A 15718-nucleotide genomic window follows, 5' to 3' on the forward strand; every position below is an offset into this window, starting at 1 on the left:
AGTAAAGGAGTGCAGAGCTACCAAATTTGGATTTGATTTCCTATCAGATCTTTTATGAGGCCAGGTGAGAAGCCATTAAAAGAATAAGTTCATTGATTCCCTTCTTGCATTTGAATAGTTCTGCAAGGGAAACTAGTACATGAGAAATGGATGAACAAAATGGCTGGGGCTTATATGTAAAAAGATTCAGATGTTGAAAGTACCACTTGAACTAAAATTGGAAGTACCAGTATGAACCAGAACACAAGAAAAATCAAAATTATAATACATTCAACAAAATAAATTCTGAAGAGCATTCTCTTACATCAAAAAATCATATAACAAAAATTTAAAATATGGAACTCTAAGTTACTAAAAAATTGCATTTTTGAATATAGACATTTTTCTTGTCTCTATTCACAAAGAGGGTATTTGTGCAAAGTCATGAATTTAACTTTCAGTACAGGGGCGTCGAGCAAAATGGCTTTAGTGCCTGTTGGCCATATTTAAGAAATCATTCTCTGACAATCTACCGCCAGGAGCTGCTCAGATAGTTCAAGCTTCACCACTGTCTCCCACATATGGAAGGCTTAGTTGAGTCACATGGAGACCTACAGCTGTTGGTTCATGAGCTTCCATGAGCTTAGTTTAGTTGTCTCTGTAAATTTCTCTATCAAGATCTTAATCTCCCTTGCTCATATATTCTCTCTCTTCGATTGGATTCCCAGAGCTCAGCCTGGTGTCTGGCTGTGGACCTCTGCAACTGTTTCCATTGGTTGTTGGATGAAAGCTCTATGATGACTGTTGACGTATTTACCAATCTGACTACAGGGGAAAGTCAGTTCAGTCACTCTGTCCACTATTGCTGGGGCCATCCTTGTGGCTTCTTGGGAACTTCTCTATCACAAGGTTTATAGCAAACTCCATAGTGTCTCTCCATGTCAGGAATTCTCTTTCATAATTCTCCCATTCCATCCCATTTCCCCCTCTACCATTTCATTCCCTCATGTTCTCATCTCCAATCCTCTTCCCTTTACTGTGCCCTCAGCCCTCATTTTACCAAAGAGTTAGTGTAATCTAATTCCTCTTCCCAGGGTAGACCATGTGTCCCTCTTAGGGTCGTCCTTGTTCCATATAGTGGGATGCCATATTCAGCCTTAATGCAGTGGGGAGAGTCTTAATCCTGTCCCAGCTTTAATGTGCCAGACTTTGTCGACTCCCCATAGTAGCCCTTACCTACTGGAAGGAGTGAACAGTGGGTAGTTTGGTGAGTTGTGAAGGGCCAAAGGAGAGATGAGAGCAGTAATTGTGGTTGGAGTGTAAAATAAAATTTAATAAATAAATAAGTATTTCATTTTTTAAATAAAAAAGAGAAATAAGACTCTGTACTATCTAAACTTTAATGAATTTTACAGAAGAAGAAGAAGAATGACTACCCTACGTAGTCCAAGCTAGGTTTGAATTTGGATCATTCTTATTCTGCACCCCAATTGCAAGGAGTACTAAAAGGTATTTTTACCATGCCCAGCATGACTACATTTTATTTGTGGCAAGTTCCAAACCATCTCTGAAAAATGTTCTCTGGTATTTCATCTAATCAGTTGTTCTCTGTCTGGGTTTTGTCTAGCCTTATTGTGATGGGATTGTCCTAATTGTTTTGATCTGATCTGAAAATGTTGAGGGGTGGTTAAGTGGTTAGGAGTTAAGGCCAAAAATAAACAATTTAGACTTTAGGAGGAGCAGAGCTTGAATTAACTCCCTGGTGACTAGCTGTCTGTAGAGAGGTCCTAGCTGTTCACAATACTCTCCCTATAACTTTTTATAACTTATAATATTTTAGGACCTTCAGTTCAAGATTCAAGTCAGATTGTAAGTCAGTTAGCTTAAGAAGGTTAAGTCAATATTGTTTTTACATTAATACAAATTGTATTATAGATATTTAAAGAAAAATCAAACTGTTAAAAAAGTACTAGTAAAACGTCATCTTGAAAGGTTTTATTTTGGACAAAGAATGTTTAAAACTATAGATGTCTAGCGTAGGGAATTTTTAAAAATTCCATGGATTAGCCACCTGATTCTTTCCTTTTTATGGAGCATTTGACTAACAATTAGGATTAAAAACATCATAAAATGAAGATCAAGCACTCCTCACTATTTTTGCCCGAAAACTCATTTATAGCCTTATTACATGGCTATTAGTGACTGGATATTTATACCAATGGCTTTTTTATAGACAACAAAGTCTCCACTTAATTTTTTTTTTGTTTTAAGAATAAGTGAAAATATGTTACTTAACTAAAATAAAATATGCTGTTCTTTTAAATTTACCTTTTTAAAACTAAATGAAATAACATTGTTTTTCCCACTTCTTTTTCTGCCCTCCATCCATCCCCATGAACTCTGCTTTACCTATTCTCAAATTCATGACTTTTATTTCTTTAATTGTTATTATAGTAAATGTTTGACACATATTTGTTCCTTTTTATTATTATTGTGGTGCTGTATGATGCCCAAAACATTTGCGCATATAATTGTTTTGCCTTAATAAGATGGTAATAAAACTAGGACTGTGCAGTGATAAAGCTGAAATTGTCTATGACCACAACAATATTAGTTCAGAGAAATCCAGCTTTGGAATATGTTTTATTTTTTAAATTTTTAATTAAATTTTAATTCATTCACTATATTGTATTATATTCCTTGCCTTCCCCAAAATTCTCCTAGATTCTCTTTACAAAGTATTCAATTTCATATTCCATTCTTATTAAAAACAAGATACAACCAAAAATAGCACACAGAGACACAGACAGAAAGACCTACACAGACAGAGAGAGACACACACACACATACACATATACATGCTCGCTCAAAAACTCAACATAGAGTCCATTTTGTGTTGATCACGTACTCACCTGAGCATTAGGCCTGCCCTGGAGTGTGGTTCATATATTCATTGTTATCTCATCTACAAACAGTTTCATTGTTAGGGATTAGCTACATGTACCCACTACCTCTCTACCATGCCGGTATTTTTGTCTGACTTGAATTGCTACAGGTCTTTTGCATGCTGTCACACACTCTGTGAGTTCCATTATTCCCATTATTACTTAGAAATACTCCTTCAGCACCTCTGTCTCTTGCAATCTTTCTGCTTTCTCACCTGAACAGATCCCTGTACCTTGAGGGAAGGGCTGTTATACAGAATCCCATACAGAGCTTACTTTTCCAAACTGCCTCACTCTCTCTTCCTTATCCATTTGTGGGTTTTTGTGTTAACTGCTATAAACTGCAATAATCATATTTAGTAGGGATTCAGTGACATACTAATCTTTGCATATAATCACACATTATTAGGGATCATTCTATTGTTATGTTTATTCAGCAAAATATTATTGTTAGTTTTTTTCCCCTCAGGGCCTATCTCCTATTTAGTCTTGGCTTTTGTGTCCCCTTAGCAGTACCAAGTATTCTTTCCATCTGATGGGTTGGACTTTAAAATGAATTAAATATAAAATGGCTTGGTAACTCACATAATTTTTTTTCAATATTGCTTCAGTTTATCTTGCAGGCAAGATGCTGATTTAGGTCATAAAATTTATGTTTGGTTGATACTAGTGATTATTTTTCTCCTCTGCTAACATACAAAGTACTTTACAACATCATGAGCAACAGTCGGTGTGGGTAAGTCCTCTAGTCGGGCACCAGCTGGATTTACCAATTTTGGTGATGTAAGCATGTAATATTCTCATCAATAGGGTCTTAATGTTAGGTTGTGAAGGGGTAGTTGATAGTCATGACAATAGTCTTCTAGGTTTAGAATACTGTCTAGAGGAGCCCTTTAGCCAAGGAATCAAAATGATGGAACCCATTCCTGCTACTGATGGTTTTTTACCTGGTAGTAGTTGATGTCTATTTTGAGCACGTGTTTCCCAATTGTATGCTAACATCAGTAAATTCCATTTATAAATGTACATATTTTAGGAAACTTGCATGGTAGTATATCTTGATTTGGCTTTTCAAAAGGTCTTCAGTGCTATTATCATGTCTTCTTAAGTTGCATTTTTTAAAGACATTATATGTTTAAAGAAAAAATATTTAATATACAAAGAAGGCAGTAATAATTAGCACCAGTGCTACACAAAAGCTTTTTATTTACAAAAATGTGTTTTATTTTTGATGCTTAATTTAAAATCTTTGGTTCAGCGGGATAAATATAGTTATGGGAATATGATTTTATAAGTGTACTGAATTGATATAGCCAGTATTTTAAATATCTTACAAGTTTAGGAGGCAGTACAGGTGACCATACATAGATATATTTATGAGGAACATGTATACCTCACATAAACAAGCAAAAAACACTTATTTTGTCAAAACAAACAGATGTACATTAAGACTTAAATAGCACATACACAAATGACTTTTATGTCATTTTAATCTTAAAGAAAGTAAAAAGTAAAAGAAAGATCAAGAGTTATTAACAATTTTCTAAATCAAAGATCCAGTTGCATTATAAGTATGGATAAAATAGAGCACTAATGGTTTATGCTGCTGGTATTAAATCTACATATATTTAGTTTTATAAACTTTCCCATAAAATTTAGCCAACAGTTACACTCAACCCATTAGGGCTCAAGAAAATGCATTCTTTCCATACTTAGGTCTGTTAATTATGTTACAAGAACTCAAATTAGTAATTCTCTGTGTAGCCAGAGTTCTGAGTGAATTTGAAAAGAAGCTAACATAAGAAGATTTTGCTGACTATGATTCTTGAGTTCTTTCAAAACCTTAACAAAAGCAACAGAAAACACAAGCAGTCATCTTGGTAAAGGGAGAAAAAACTTTGATCTTTTAAGCCAGATTTTTTTTCTTTTTTCTTATAATGTTACTAAGAACCAATAAATATTTCAAGAAGCACTTGTTTTAAATAAAGAACATCTGTTCCTAGGTTGACAAGGCATTGTTAAATTTTGACCGCAGAATTTTTTTTACCTCTTTTTTTTAAATTTTTGNAAAATAACCTTCCTCTTTTGTGTAAGTTTTGTGATTAGGTCATCAGTTTCATCAACTTTCTTAAACATAATGGAGTGCAGTTGCTATCCCTGGACCACTCTCCCATTTTCAAAAAAAGCTTTTATTTTATATAATTGAAGTTATATTTCATCCTTCATCTACAAAGATTTCATTTATGGATTACCTTCTTAATCAAAGAATATATTCTTTCTCCGAATTATATTTTTTGATTTATTTCTCCCATTTCTGGCTCTTTTCGGCCATTATTTGTTATATTTTTAACCACCATTTTTGTTTATTTATTTATTTCTGCTTGTTTGTTGTTGTTTGGGACAGAAATCATCCTATAGAATTGACTAGCCTAAAACTTGCTATGAAGACCAGAGTGTCCCATAACTCATAGAGATCTTTCTCTGCCTCCTAAATGCTAGAATTTAATGTGTATAATATAATGGCAGGCTGTAATTAACCAATGTTATTTTATTTTTTTTTAATGACAGCAATCCAAAGAAGTCTAAGATCAGGACTTAAATATTAAGGGATGAATTGGAAATAACACAGTCATGAATGTAGAATGAAGCAGTGCTTCTACCTCTTTGTCCACCAGGGAAGGGAAGGCAAATCTGTGAATCAGGTCACCGAGTCATAGCATCAGAAAGTCAAGAGAGTGTAGAGAATCTAAGACCCTCCTTCCTCCTTTCATGAGGGGTCACATGTCCTTGAAGGACCACACTCATTGGGCCAACCCACTCCATTCCATTGGTGATTAGACTAAAAGGCCAAATTTCTACAACATTTCCTCTTTTTTGTCTAATTAAGAAAGCTCTAATCTCAACATAAAATTATAGATAACAAATACAATTACCAATTAATGTTCAGAAGAAAGAAAAGGTAATAACTTAAAAAAATGAAACTGCAACCAAGAACAACATCAAACAAGAAACATTCTTGATGTCCAAACCATAGGTAATTTGCAAATTTCAAAGATTATTTACATTGTTGTCCTATCCTGAATAGTCAAAGTCTTTTACCTAATATGCCATTAACTAAGGTTTGAGAGGAATGCAATTGTAACGATCTAGTCTTCAACTCCATCAAAGACCCCAGAAGGACATAGCATTACCTGAGTAAACTCTAGAAATGACAGAGACATTTGGCTTCCTGGACAGTCACCAAAATTTATTCTGTAACTTTGGAAGATGTATCTTCAGCCTGCAGGCCTAAGGTACCTGAAAGACTTTTTTGTGAAGAAGGCAGTTTGATAGACTGTTCTGTCCATTTTGGTAAAGCTTATCAGTTGCTTTCCCGTATGTACTGCAGACTGTCTGGCAGTTTCTGCTGTGAAACAGTAACCTAAAGGACCATCCTGCCAAGTTTTGCAAAAGTTTCTTCATCATTTTCCTGTGGGTCCTGTACATCTACTTTATACAGCCTCCTGCCAAGCTGTCCACACAGGAGCAGTTTCTTGCCCAAATGGTTACTCTTGCCACATGGAAAGCAAACTCCATAACAAGTTTCTTCAAAGCCTTTCATCATTTTTGAAGTAATTGGTACTGACAGGAGCAGGCATGTCTCACTGTCAACAAAAGTCTAAGTTCTTAAAACATTTTAAATGTCATATTTTGAAGGTGTTTGAAGTATTTGGAGATTACCCATCTAGTTAAAATATAACTTTGTATACCTAAAAATCTAATGAATATGGCTCTAAGTTTGATTATTATAGGTGACTAACTATTATTCTGTATTTTAATTATATATATTACATTTTTAATGAGCTGTATAAATATAGTACACTAAATAAGAGTAGAAATATAACAAAATTGATCTTAAATTCATATCAATAAACTAAAATTCATACCAATGTAAAATATTTTGAGATTAACAATTGTTTTTTGAAGAAAAGCTGATTCAAGAATCTACACTTTTCCCCAACATCTCTACAAAATAAAATCATATTTAATAATTTTAGTTATTAATTAATAAAGATCTAGGAAGAAAGCAATAAATGTTATGCATCATCTATTAGTTACCCAAGTAATGCTAACTTATATACTCTTTAGGTATCAGAATCAAGAATATTTAAATTCAAATTAGCATTTTTGTTGAAGGACTTAAGTCTTCTTTTTTCAAAGATTTGTATTTTTCTTTAATTGAAAATAGCTTTCCTCACATAGTATACCTTTATTATACTTTCCCTTCCCTCTCCTCCTCTCAGTTCCCTTACCACCATTCCCTTCCATCTCAATCCATACCCTTTCTATCTATCATTAGAAAATGCACAGTCATCTAAGTGGCCATAATGAAGCGAAATATAATATAATAATGCTAAACCCAAAACACATATACGATAATAGAACTAAGAAAGCAAATAGGAGCAAAAGAGAATTCAGGGAAAAACACAATAAATAGATATAGACAGAAAAACATACTCAGGAATCTCATAACAAGACTAAACTGAAAGATGCACACAGACACATACAAAGACAACAACACACACACATACATACACATACATGACCACCACCACCAGCAACAACAACAAAACTAGAGGGAAAAAACAAAATTCAAATAATAAGATAAATGAAGAGAATTCCTATCATTATATTATAAGACAAGGAACTTCCAATGATGCTGTTGAATTTGTTTTCTGTTAACCACCTACTGATGTGTACGCAGCCTACTTTTAAGAGTTAATTTCTTTCTCCAGTGAGACTCCCTTAAGGGAACCTAAATTTTCATTTGCAAGTGGTTATTGATTAAAGACAGCTTCTGGGTTATGAATGGTGGCAAATATCCACTTCTTGTTTTCTTGGCTTCCTGTACCCCTTCTGGCTTTTAGACTCTTCCCATGTCCTCTTTCACAGGGCTTCATCAGCCTTGGAGATAGGGAGTTAAGGAATATATCAAGTATCAAACTGAGTCTTCCAACTTCTCATTCTCTGCATACTATCTAGCTGGGGGTCTCTGTATTTGTTACATTGGCTTCTGTCGTGATGGCTGGCCAAGGCACTTATTTATGAGTATAGAACAGTGTTATTAGACATTTTAGGAGTTCTTTCTTTTCTTTTTTGTTTGTTTGTTAGTTTTTGCTTGTTTGTTTGAGACAGGATTTCTTTGTATAACAGCCCTAGATGTCCTGGAACTAGTTCTTGTGGACAGCTGGCCTCGATCTCACAGATCTGCCTGCCTCTGCTTCCTGAGGATTAAAGTTGTTTGCCACCACTGCCCGATTTATTTGGAGTTATTCCATTGCTGCATATATTTTTTAAAGTACTATTTTGGTGTTATTTTATTTCATGGGCTATCTAGTCTCAGAAACTTAACTGGGTTCTTTCTGTTGTATTTTTGAGACAGATTTTGTCTGTAGATTTGGATTCTGCTCTGGATCTCTCTCTGCCTCAAACTCACAGTCTTTCTGGCTGTGCCTCCTGTCTGTCTGTCTGTCTGTCTGTCTGTCTGTCTCTCTCTCTCTCTCTCTCTCTCTCTCTCTCTCTAGATCTTTATATATTTTTATTTTAGCCACTTATTGAGTGTGTAGTTGGATAAAATCTTTTCCTGTTATGTAGGGTTTTGCCCAAATGGTGGTGTATTTTGCCAAACAGATGTGTGTAGGTTCCATGAGATCCCGTTTATTAAGGGTTGCTCTTAATATCTGTGCTAATAGTGTTCTGCCAGAAAGTCCACTTCTGGCCAAGGAGTTAAAGGGTATTACCCAATTCTTCCATCAGCTTCAATCTGTTGGATTTATGTTGATTTCCCTGATTCATTGGGTGCTAAGTTTTTGCATACTGATCAATATGCATCTGTTTAGGTTCTTCTACATACAGCCTTTTCAGTTTGATTGGCACCAGATGTTGAGGGTGTCATCTTTTCCCCACTGACCATGACTCATTGTGCAAGAAATGGATACCAATTGAATGTGATTTTCTCTGATACATAAGCTCCCTCTTCCTTTCATCCCCTCCACAATAACTGGTCATGACTAGTGAATGAATGCATTTTCTCCTAACTATGCTGACCACTGCTGAAAACAAATGAAAATTGATTATAATTACAATTCTGTTGTTCATAAATGTTCTTTTAGAAATTTTGATCATTTTAAGTCATCCTTATTTGGTGATTTCTTTTCAATAAATATGAATTTCTCTCTGTGTACCAGCTCTTAATTTTCTGTAAGTTGTTACTTTGAAATACTCATGTCGACTAGCTCTATTTTGAAAAGTTTACATGAGTCATATGTTGAATACAGCTATGGATTTATATTTCTGGAGAGAAATCAATTTTGAAATTATATAAAACTATAGGTAGAAAACAGCAACAAGAAAAAGAACTTTATTATCTCTGTCCACACAATTAGTATAAAGTCAAGTATAGTTTGAGGTTTTCCCTCAATATGAAATAAATTATAAAGAGTTCTTGGGCAATCCAATCTGTATCAGTTCTGAAAGAGTATAAATTAGAAAGGTAAAAATATATTACCATGAAACAATACTGTATAATAATTTTAATAATCCCATACACTGAGACAATGGGGATGTTCTATCAGGAACTCACCAAGGCCAGCTGGCCTGGGTCTGAAAAAGCCTGGGTCAAAACTGGTCTCGCTGAACATAGCGGACAAGGAGGACTACTGAGACCTCAAGAACAATGGCAACGGGTTTTTGATTCTACTGGACCTATTGGTTTCGTGGGAGCCTAGGCAGTTTCGTGGATGCTCACCTTACTAGACCTGGATGGAGGTGGGTGGTCCTTGGACTTCCCACAAGGCAGAGAACCCTGATTGCTATTTGGGCTGACGAGGGAGGGGGACTTGAATGAGGGAGGGGAAGGGAAAGGGGAGGCGGCGGTGGGGAAGAGAAAGAAATCTTTAATAAATAAATAAATTAAAAAAATAAAAAATAAAAGGCAAAAAAATAATTTTAATAATCATGTTGTAAGTTCTTATCTTTTTAATGCTCTGATTAATCTAGAGTCTTTCAGTGGAAATAATATGGCTAAGATTCTTTTATTCCATACTTTTTAAAATTTATTTCTTTTGCAATATTCAAGAAATGCAAACTTGGAAAATCATTCTTAAATGGTAGTGTTCTGCCATCTGCCTAAACAAATAGCCATACAATAGTCCACAGACAAATCTTCACAATAGAGTCGCACACTGATTTTATTGCTGTAGTAAATGGCTTGTGGACCAGAAAGCCTATACCTTGCTTTTAAATCTTTTATAATATTCTTTTTCTTGCTCCTAAAGCTTGGGTTTACTCATTCTTCTCTTAAAGTGCTGTTCTTTTTATTGACTCCAAGATTGCTATCAGATGTCACCCAGGCTACTTTGCTATATATCATAGTTCCCATTAAAGTATGTGACGACGAACATATGGAAATAATACTAAATAATGCTGGCCACAGAGCCTCAGTGCACCCATGCATCAGGAGAAGCAGTAAAATGTTTACTGACTAGAGAGGTGGTACTTGACAACAGAGTTGCAAGGATCCCTTGTGCCTTCTTTATGACAATATATCAGATCATTTCATTAGATGCTGCATGCATGTAAACTAACAAAATGGGGGTATACGCAAAGCATCCGTCTCTTTACTAATCAGTCACATAGAGAGAACCACTTAAGTATAAGGTTAATTTTAAGGTTATAATTGTGTCTTTCCATCTTTCTCAAGTATTGGCACAGCTGGGTGTAAGACATAACTGCACATAGAGGTGACTGTCATAAATGAGTACACAGTTATTTTGTTTGTATCTGGAGACTTTCTAGTAGGTTATCATAACAAACTAATAAACACCACCGACAATAGCAAAGAAGCAGTGCATGTGCAATGCATAAATCAGGGAGCTGAACAATTGGTTAAGCACTGCATTTTAGTTTTTATATAGCATTGCTCTGATATTTATAGCCACTGTTACAAACGTGGTGAATACTTTAGCAACGAATATACCTAACATCATTTACTTACATTTAAATATTAAACAGCGCTCATAGTCAAAAAGAGACTTTCATACATAATCAAAACATTCCCTACAAATTTTAGAGAATAAATTGCTACATAGCATGCCCTAAATTAATTGTAACTATTAGTATGCATTGTATCATCTCCCTCACCTTGAATATTAGTGTATAGTAATATGCTAAGACAGTAACACGTTTTAAAAGTAATTTAAGCTAGTAATTATTTAAATGACTTTTTAGTGGTTATTTGATCTCTCCTGGCACAGGGCACAATCTTCTTAACTACCACATTGAAGTAAAATGTTGCTCTATGATCTGCTTTACTTAATAAGACATTAGGGGAAGTTATATGTACTACTTCCAGGCTCAGAAGAAATATTTCAAGGATACTTTCATTCTATCATAGTGGTTTATTTAGTTCTGACATGACTTCTTCACTCTGTGTATGCTAGGAAGGCAAAGAAAATAAAATACAAGCCAGGCAAACTAAACAAGAAACAATATTTTATTGGGAACTATCACATCACGATCCAAAGGATCTTGATTGATATCAATAATAGAGTTCTGCCATCATAAAGTATGTGACAATTTGATGGTGGTTTAATGGCCAAATAGAAACTCAGGAATAAACTGACAGGCAGAAGGGTAGTGATCTAAACTCTACAAGAGAAAAAGCTTCAGATAATTTTTGGCTCCCCAAATGGCCAAGGGCCCAGATGCCAAAAGAATGTAAAGATTAGAAGAGGTAGCAAAGTAAAATGCAAACTAGGTGTTCCTTGGTAGGCAGGTTCACCTGTATTTGGACAGGATAGTATTTTTAAAACAGAGAAGAAATAAGAGAATTTTTTCTTGGAAGTGTTGTGATGTAAACAGGACCCCAGAGACTAAAGAAGTATTGTTATGAAATTGTGTACTATACAGGGTTGGGCAGAAAGGCCCTGCCTCAGAAAAATGAAGCCAAACAAACAAAAATTCAAAAAAAATAGAGAATTCAACCTAAATATAATTGAGTCTTAAGTGCAAGAATACAGTGGAAGACACTGTAGAAACTTGGGGATTTGACCAGTGGCTCAGTCCAAGTGAGGACTAAGAAAGAATGCACCTCCTTGATAATGTATGTATCCAGTATGCCTACAGTCATAACTTTGCTCTCCTCACCAAAAGATAGAGCCAAAGGCTCCCTAACTCTATAGAAGAAATAGAAGTAGTGAATCCATTCCACACATTTGTGACCACACCTCCTCAGTGCTATACTGTTCAGTTCTGTTCACGTATTATATCAATTCTCTCAAGGCAGAAACCAAATTGTGACAGTAGCATTCGGACTTTTTTTTTTTTTTTTGATTTAAGGAGCAGCGGGGGAAATACAGAATTCTAAACTTTACAAAATCAATATACCTAAAATTTAAGTTGTGTCAAAATATATTTGGGGTGTGACTATTGAATGTCTAACATTTGCTCTGGAAGAAGCCAGGATTTATATATATATATATATATATATATAGATTTTAGCCCATAGAGACCAATGGGCTTTAATAGCTAAGAAATCTCACAAAGTATAATAGGAATGCCTTAGTAAATAGGAAGCCTATAAGCTATAATTTGGGGTTTCAGTCTGTTGAGAAATGCAAAAGCCTTTAGAATTTCATTGATACAAATCAGATTGAACAATCTTCCATATCAAAGAACAAACAAACAACCATCTATTCCATAAGGAAAATGAATTATCCAACATGCAGCACCTTTACACTGGAATCAAAGTTATAGAGTTAAAATTATCCTTTGTCAAAAGCATTGAAGAACTATAATTACTAAATATTCATCAGAAAAAATCACATATAAACAATGTAGAGTGAGGTTTCAGAGCTGCTATGATCTCTCATAAAGAATCCTTACAAGTAGGCATGCTTATTGGAAATGCGATTGGCTAGTTCTACCAACATTTGGTGGTATATCTCTAGAAAAACATTAACACAATGCTTCAGTGTAGAACATTTAGTTTCTTATTTTTAGTTATAGATTTTCCTAGATAAAATGTATAATATAGAGAAGGAAGGAAAAAATCTAAATGCCTTATATTTTTGAACATTAAATTAAATTAAGTACCTTTATGGAATATATGGACTGACAGGCACAGAGAAAGCATGAATAAATTCAACAGTGATGAGTTACACTAAACTGAGTATTGATGACAAAAAAATTTCAAAGATAATATTTTAAAAAGTCCCAACTGGTACATTAGTTCTCTGATGTGCAGATGAGTGCAAGGGTGTATGAGTCTTGGTACTCTTTAAAATGAAAATAAGTCATTCAATTGCAAACAATTATGAGATTAAAGCACTGCCAATAGGTATTAGGCATATTTTTGAAGATAGGAAATTCCAGTACCAAGCAGAACAACAGATGACAGAACAATTGGAAAGCAAATACATAATCAAAAAGAAAGTGGTACATGCCTGTTGCAGGGGGCAGCTGCCTGTTTGTCCCGGCCGCCAAAAACTGAAATGATTATACAGTAACTGTTTTAATTAAATCACTGCTTGGCCCATTAGCTCTAGCTTCTTATTGGCTAACTCTTATATCTTAGTTTAACCCATTTCTATTAATCTGTGTATTGCCAAGGGGCAGTGGCTTACCGGCAAAGCATGTCTAGCTCTGGGGTTGGATCTATGGTGTCTCTCTCTGACTCTGCTACCTTTCTCCCAGCATGCCATTTAGTTTTCCCCACCTACATAAGTTCTGCCTTATCAACAGGCCCAAAGCAGTTTCTTTATTAACCAATGAATGCAACACAAAGACAAAAGGACCTCCTACACACACCTCTTTCAAAAATTTTAGTATTTGCTTTATTAATTGATACTCCTCATGGTTATAATATCTAGCCATATTCCTTTTAAAAAAATAAGAGTTAAGAATATTCCTTGTTGTCCACCATATTCAGAGAGTCTGGTTTTATTCAATGCTTATTCAGTCCCAGTCCAGCTGGCCTTGGTGAGCTCCCAGTAGATCAGCCCCACTGTCACAGTGGGTGGGTGCACCCCTCATAGTCCTGACTTCCTTGCTCATGTTCTTCCTCCTTCTGCTCCTCATTTGGACCTTGGTAGCTCAGTCCAGTGCTCCAATGTGGGTCTCTGCCTCTATCTCCATCCATTGCCAGATGAAGGTTCTATGGTGATATGCAAGATATTCTATGGCTTTAGGATAGGGTCATTTCTGGTTCCCTCTCCACAGTTGCCCAAGGTACTAGCTGGGGACATCTCCCTGGACAACTGCGAGATGAGAAGCCAAGGACAATGGCACTAGGTTTCGATCCTACTGCATGAACTGGCTTTGTGGGAGCCTAGCATGTTTGGATGCTCACCTTCCTGGACCTGGACGGAGAGGGGAGGACCTTGGACTTCCCACAGGACAGGGAATCAAGACTGCTGCTCTTCAGACTCGAGAGGGAGGGGAAATGGAGTGGGGGGAGGGGAAGAGAAGTGGGGGGAGGGGGAGGAAAATGAGAGGCGGGGAGGAGGCAGAAATTTTTTCAACAACAACAAAAAGAGAACAGTATACTATAAATATTAGAATTACAACCAGCATAAACAATATCAAGCAAGAAACATGTAATAAATTCAATAATTATCCTAAAAAAAAATATTCCTTGTTCTCCTCTTCCTTTTTCAAGAATTAGGAAGGTGTGTCTGTGTTTCTTTCACCCTCTTGGTGCTCCATTTCCGTTTCCTTATGAACCATTTCCAGATCACATTTTCTTTGTAGATGCAGTGAATGAATGGTGGAAACACCCCAAAGAAGAGAACCCCTTTGATGTATTCAGAGTGTGAATATGAAGGGTACAGAGAGTTTTAGTCCACAAAAGTTTGGAATCTCTGTTATTAGAGAAGAACCAAGGAATATCCTGAGCAGTAAAGAGATGTGGGGTATTTTTAAAGAGATTGTAAATATGGCATGCCTTTACTGCTCATAATCATATTTGTCAGGAAGAAAATACCAGATTTCAGTACTTAACTAACAATAATTCTATATGGGAGATAAATCGGAAGTAAGTATGGGTAAGATTCTGGCTGCCGAATGTATCAAGTCACAGAAATATTTTTATGGCTTTATGAAGTAAGCATTAATCTCTTTGTTGTGTTAAAAGCAAACCTACAAGATTGAAAACTAATGGGTCCTTAACAGATATCACAAAGTCATCTTTATTGCCATAATAAATAAAAGACTTAATGCTCAATGTAAAACTAAGATAATAATTAACAATGTTCAAAACCTTGCTATCATGTACTAGTGACTATGTCTATTAGTGCTTGGGGAGGTCCACTGACGAAATTGACATTGCAGATTTCATATGTAAAAAGACATGAGGAGGGCTGGAGAGACTGTATAGTGGTTAAAAGTATGCACAACCTTATCTCTCTCTTTCCCTCTCTCCTTTCTCTCTTCTTTCTTCCTTCTTTTAGGTTTTTCAAGACAAGGTTTCTCTGAGTACCAGCTCTGGCTTTCTTGGAACTTATTTTTGGGGATCAGCCTGACCTATAACTCAGAGAGGTCTACATCCCTCTGCTTTCAAGTGCTGAGATTAAAGGCATGTGACCACCACATCCTGGCATGTGTGTACAACTCTTACACAGAAGCTAAATGTAGTAACCAACATCTGCTTGGGCAACCCAGAAGAGCCAAAACTGAAAACTCTGTGAAAATCTGAAAGAAATGATTCATTTAAAAATGACTGCTATACAGGTTCTTTGTTGTTGGAATGAGAAGCA

This window comes from Alexandromys fortis, unplaced genomic scaffold (genome assembly GCF_014885135.2).
Source record: "Alexandromys fortis isolate MF-2015 unplaced genomic scaffold, M_Fortis_MF-2015_v1.1 scaffold_32, whole genome shotgun sequence".
Lineage (NCBI taxonomy): Eukaryota > Metazoa > Chordata > Mammalia > Rodentia > Cricetidae > Alexandromys > Alexandromys fortis.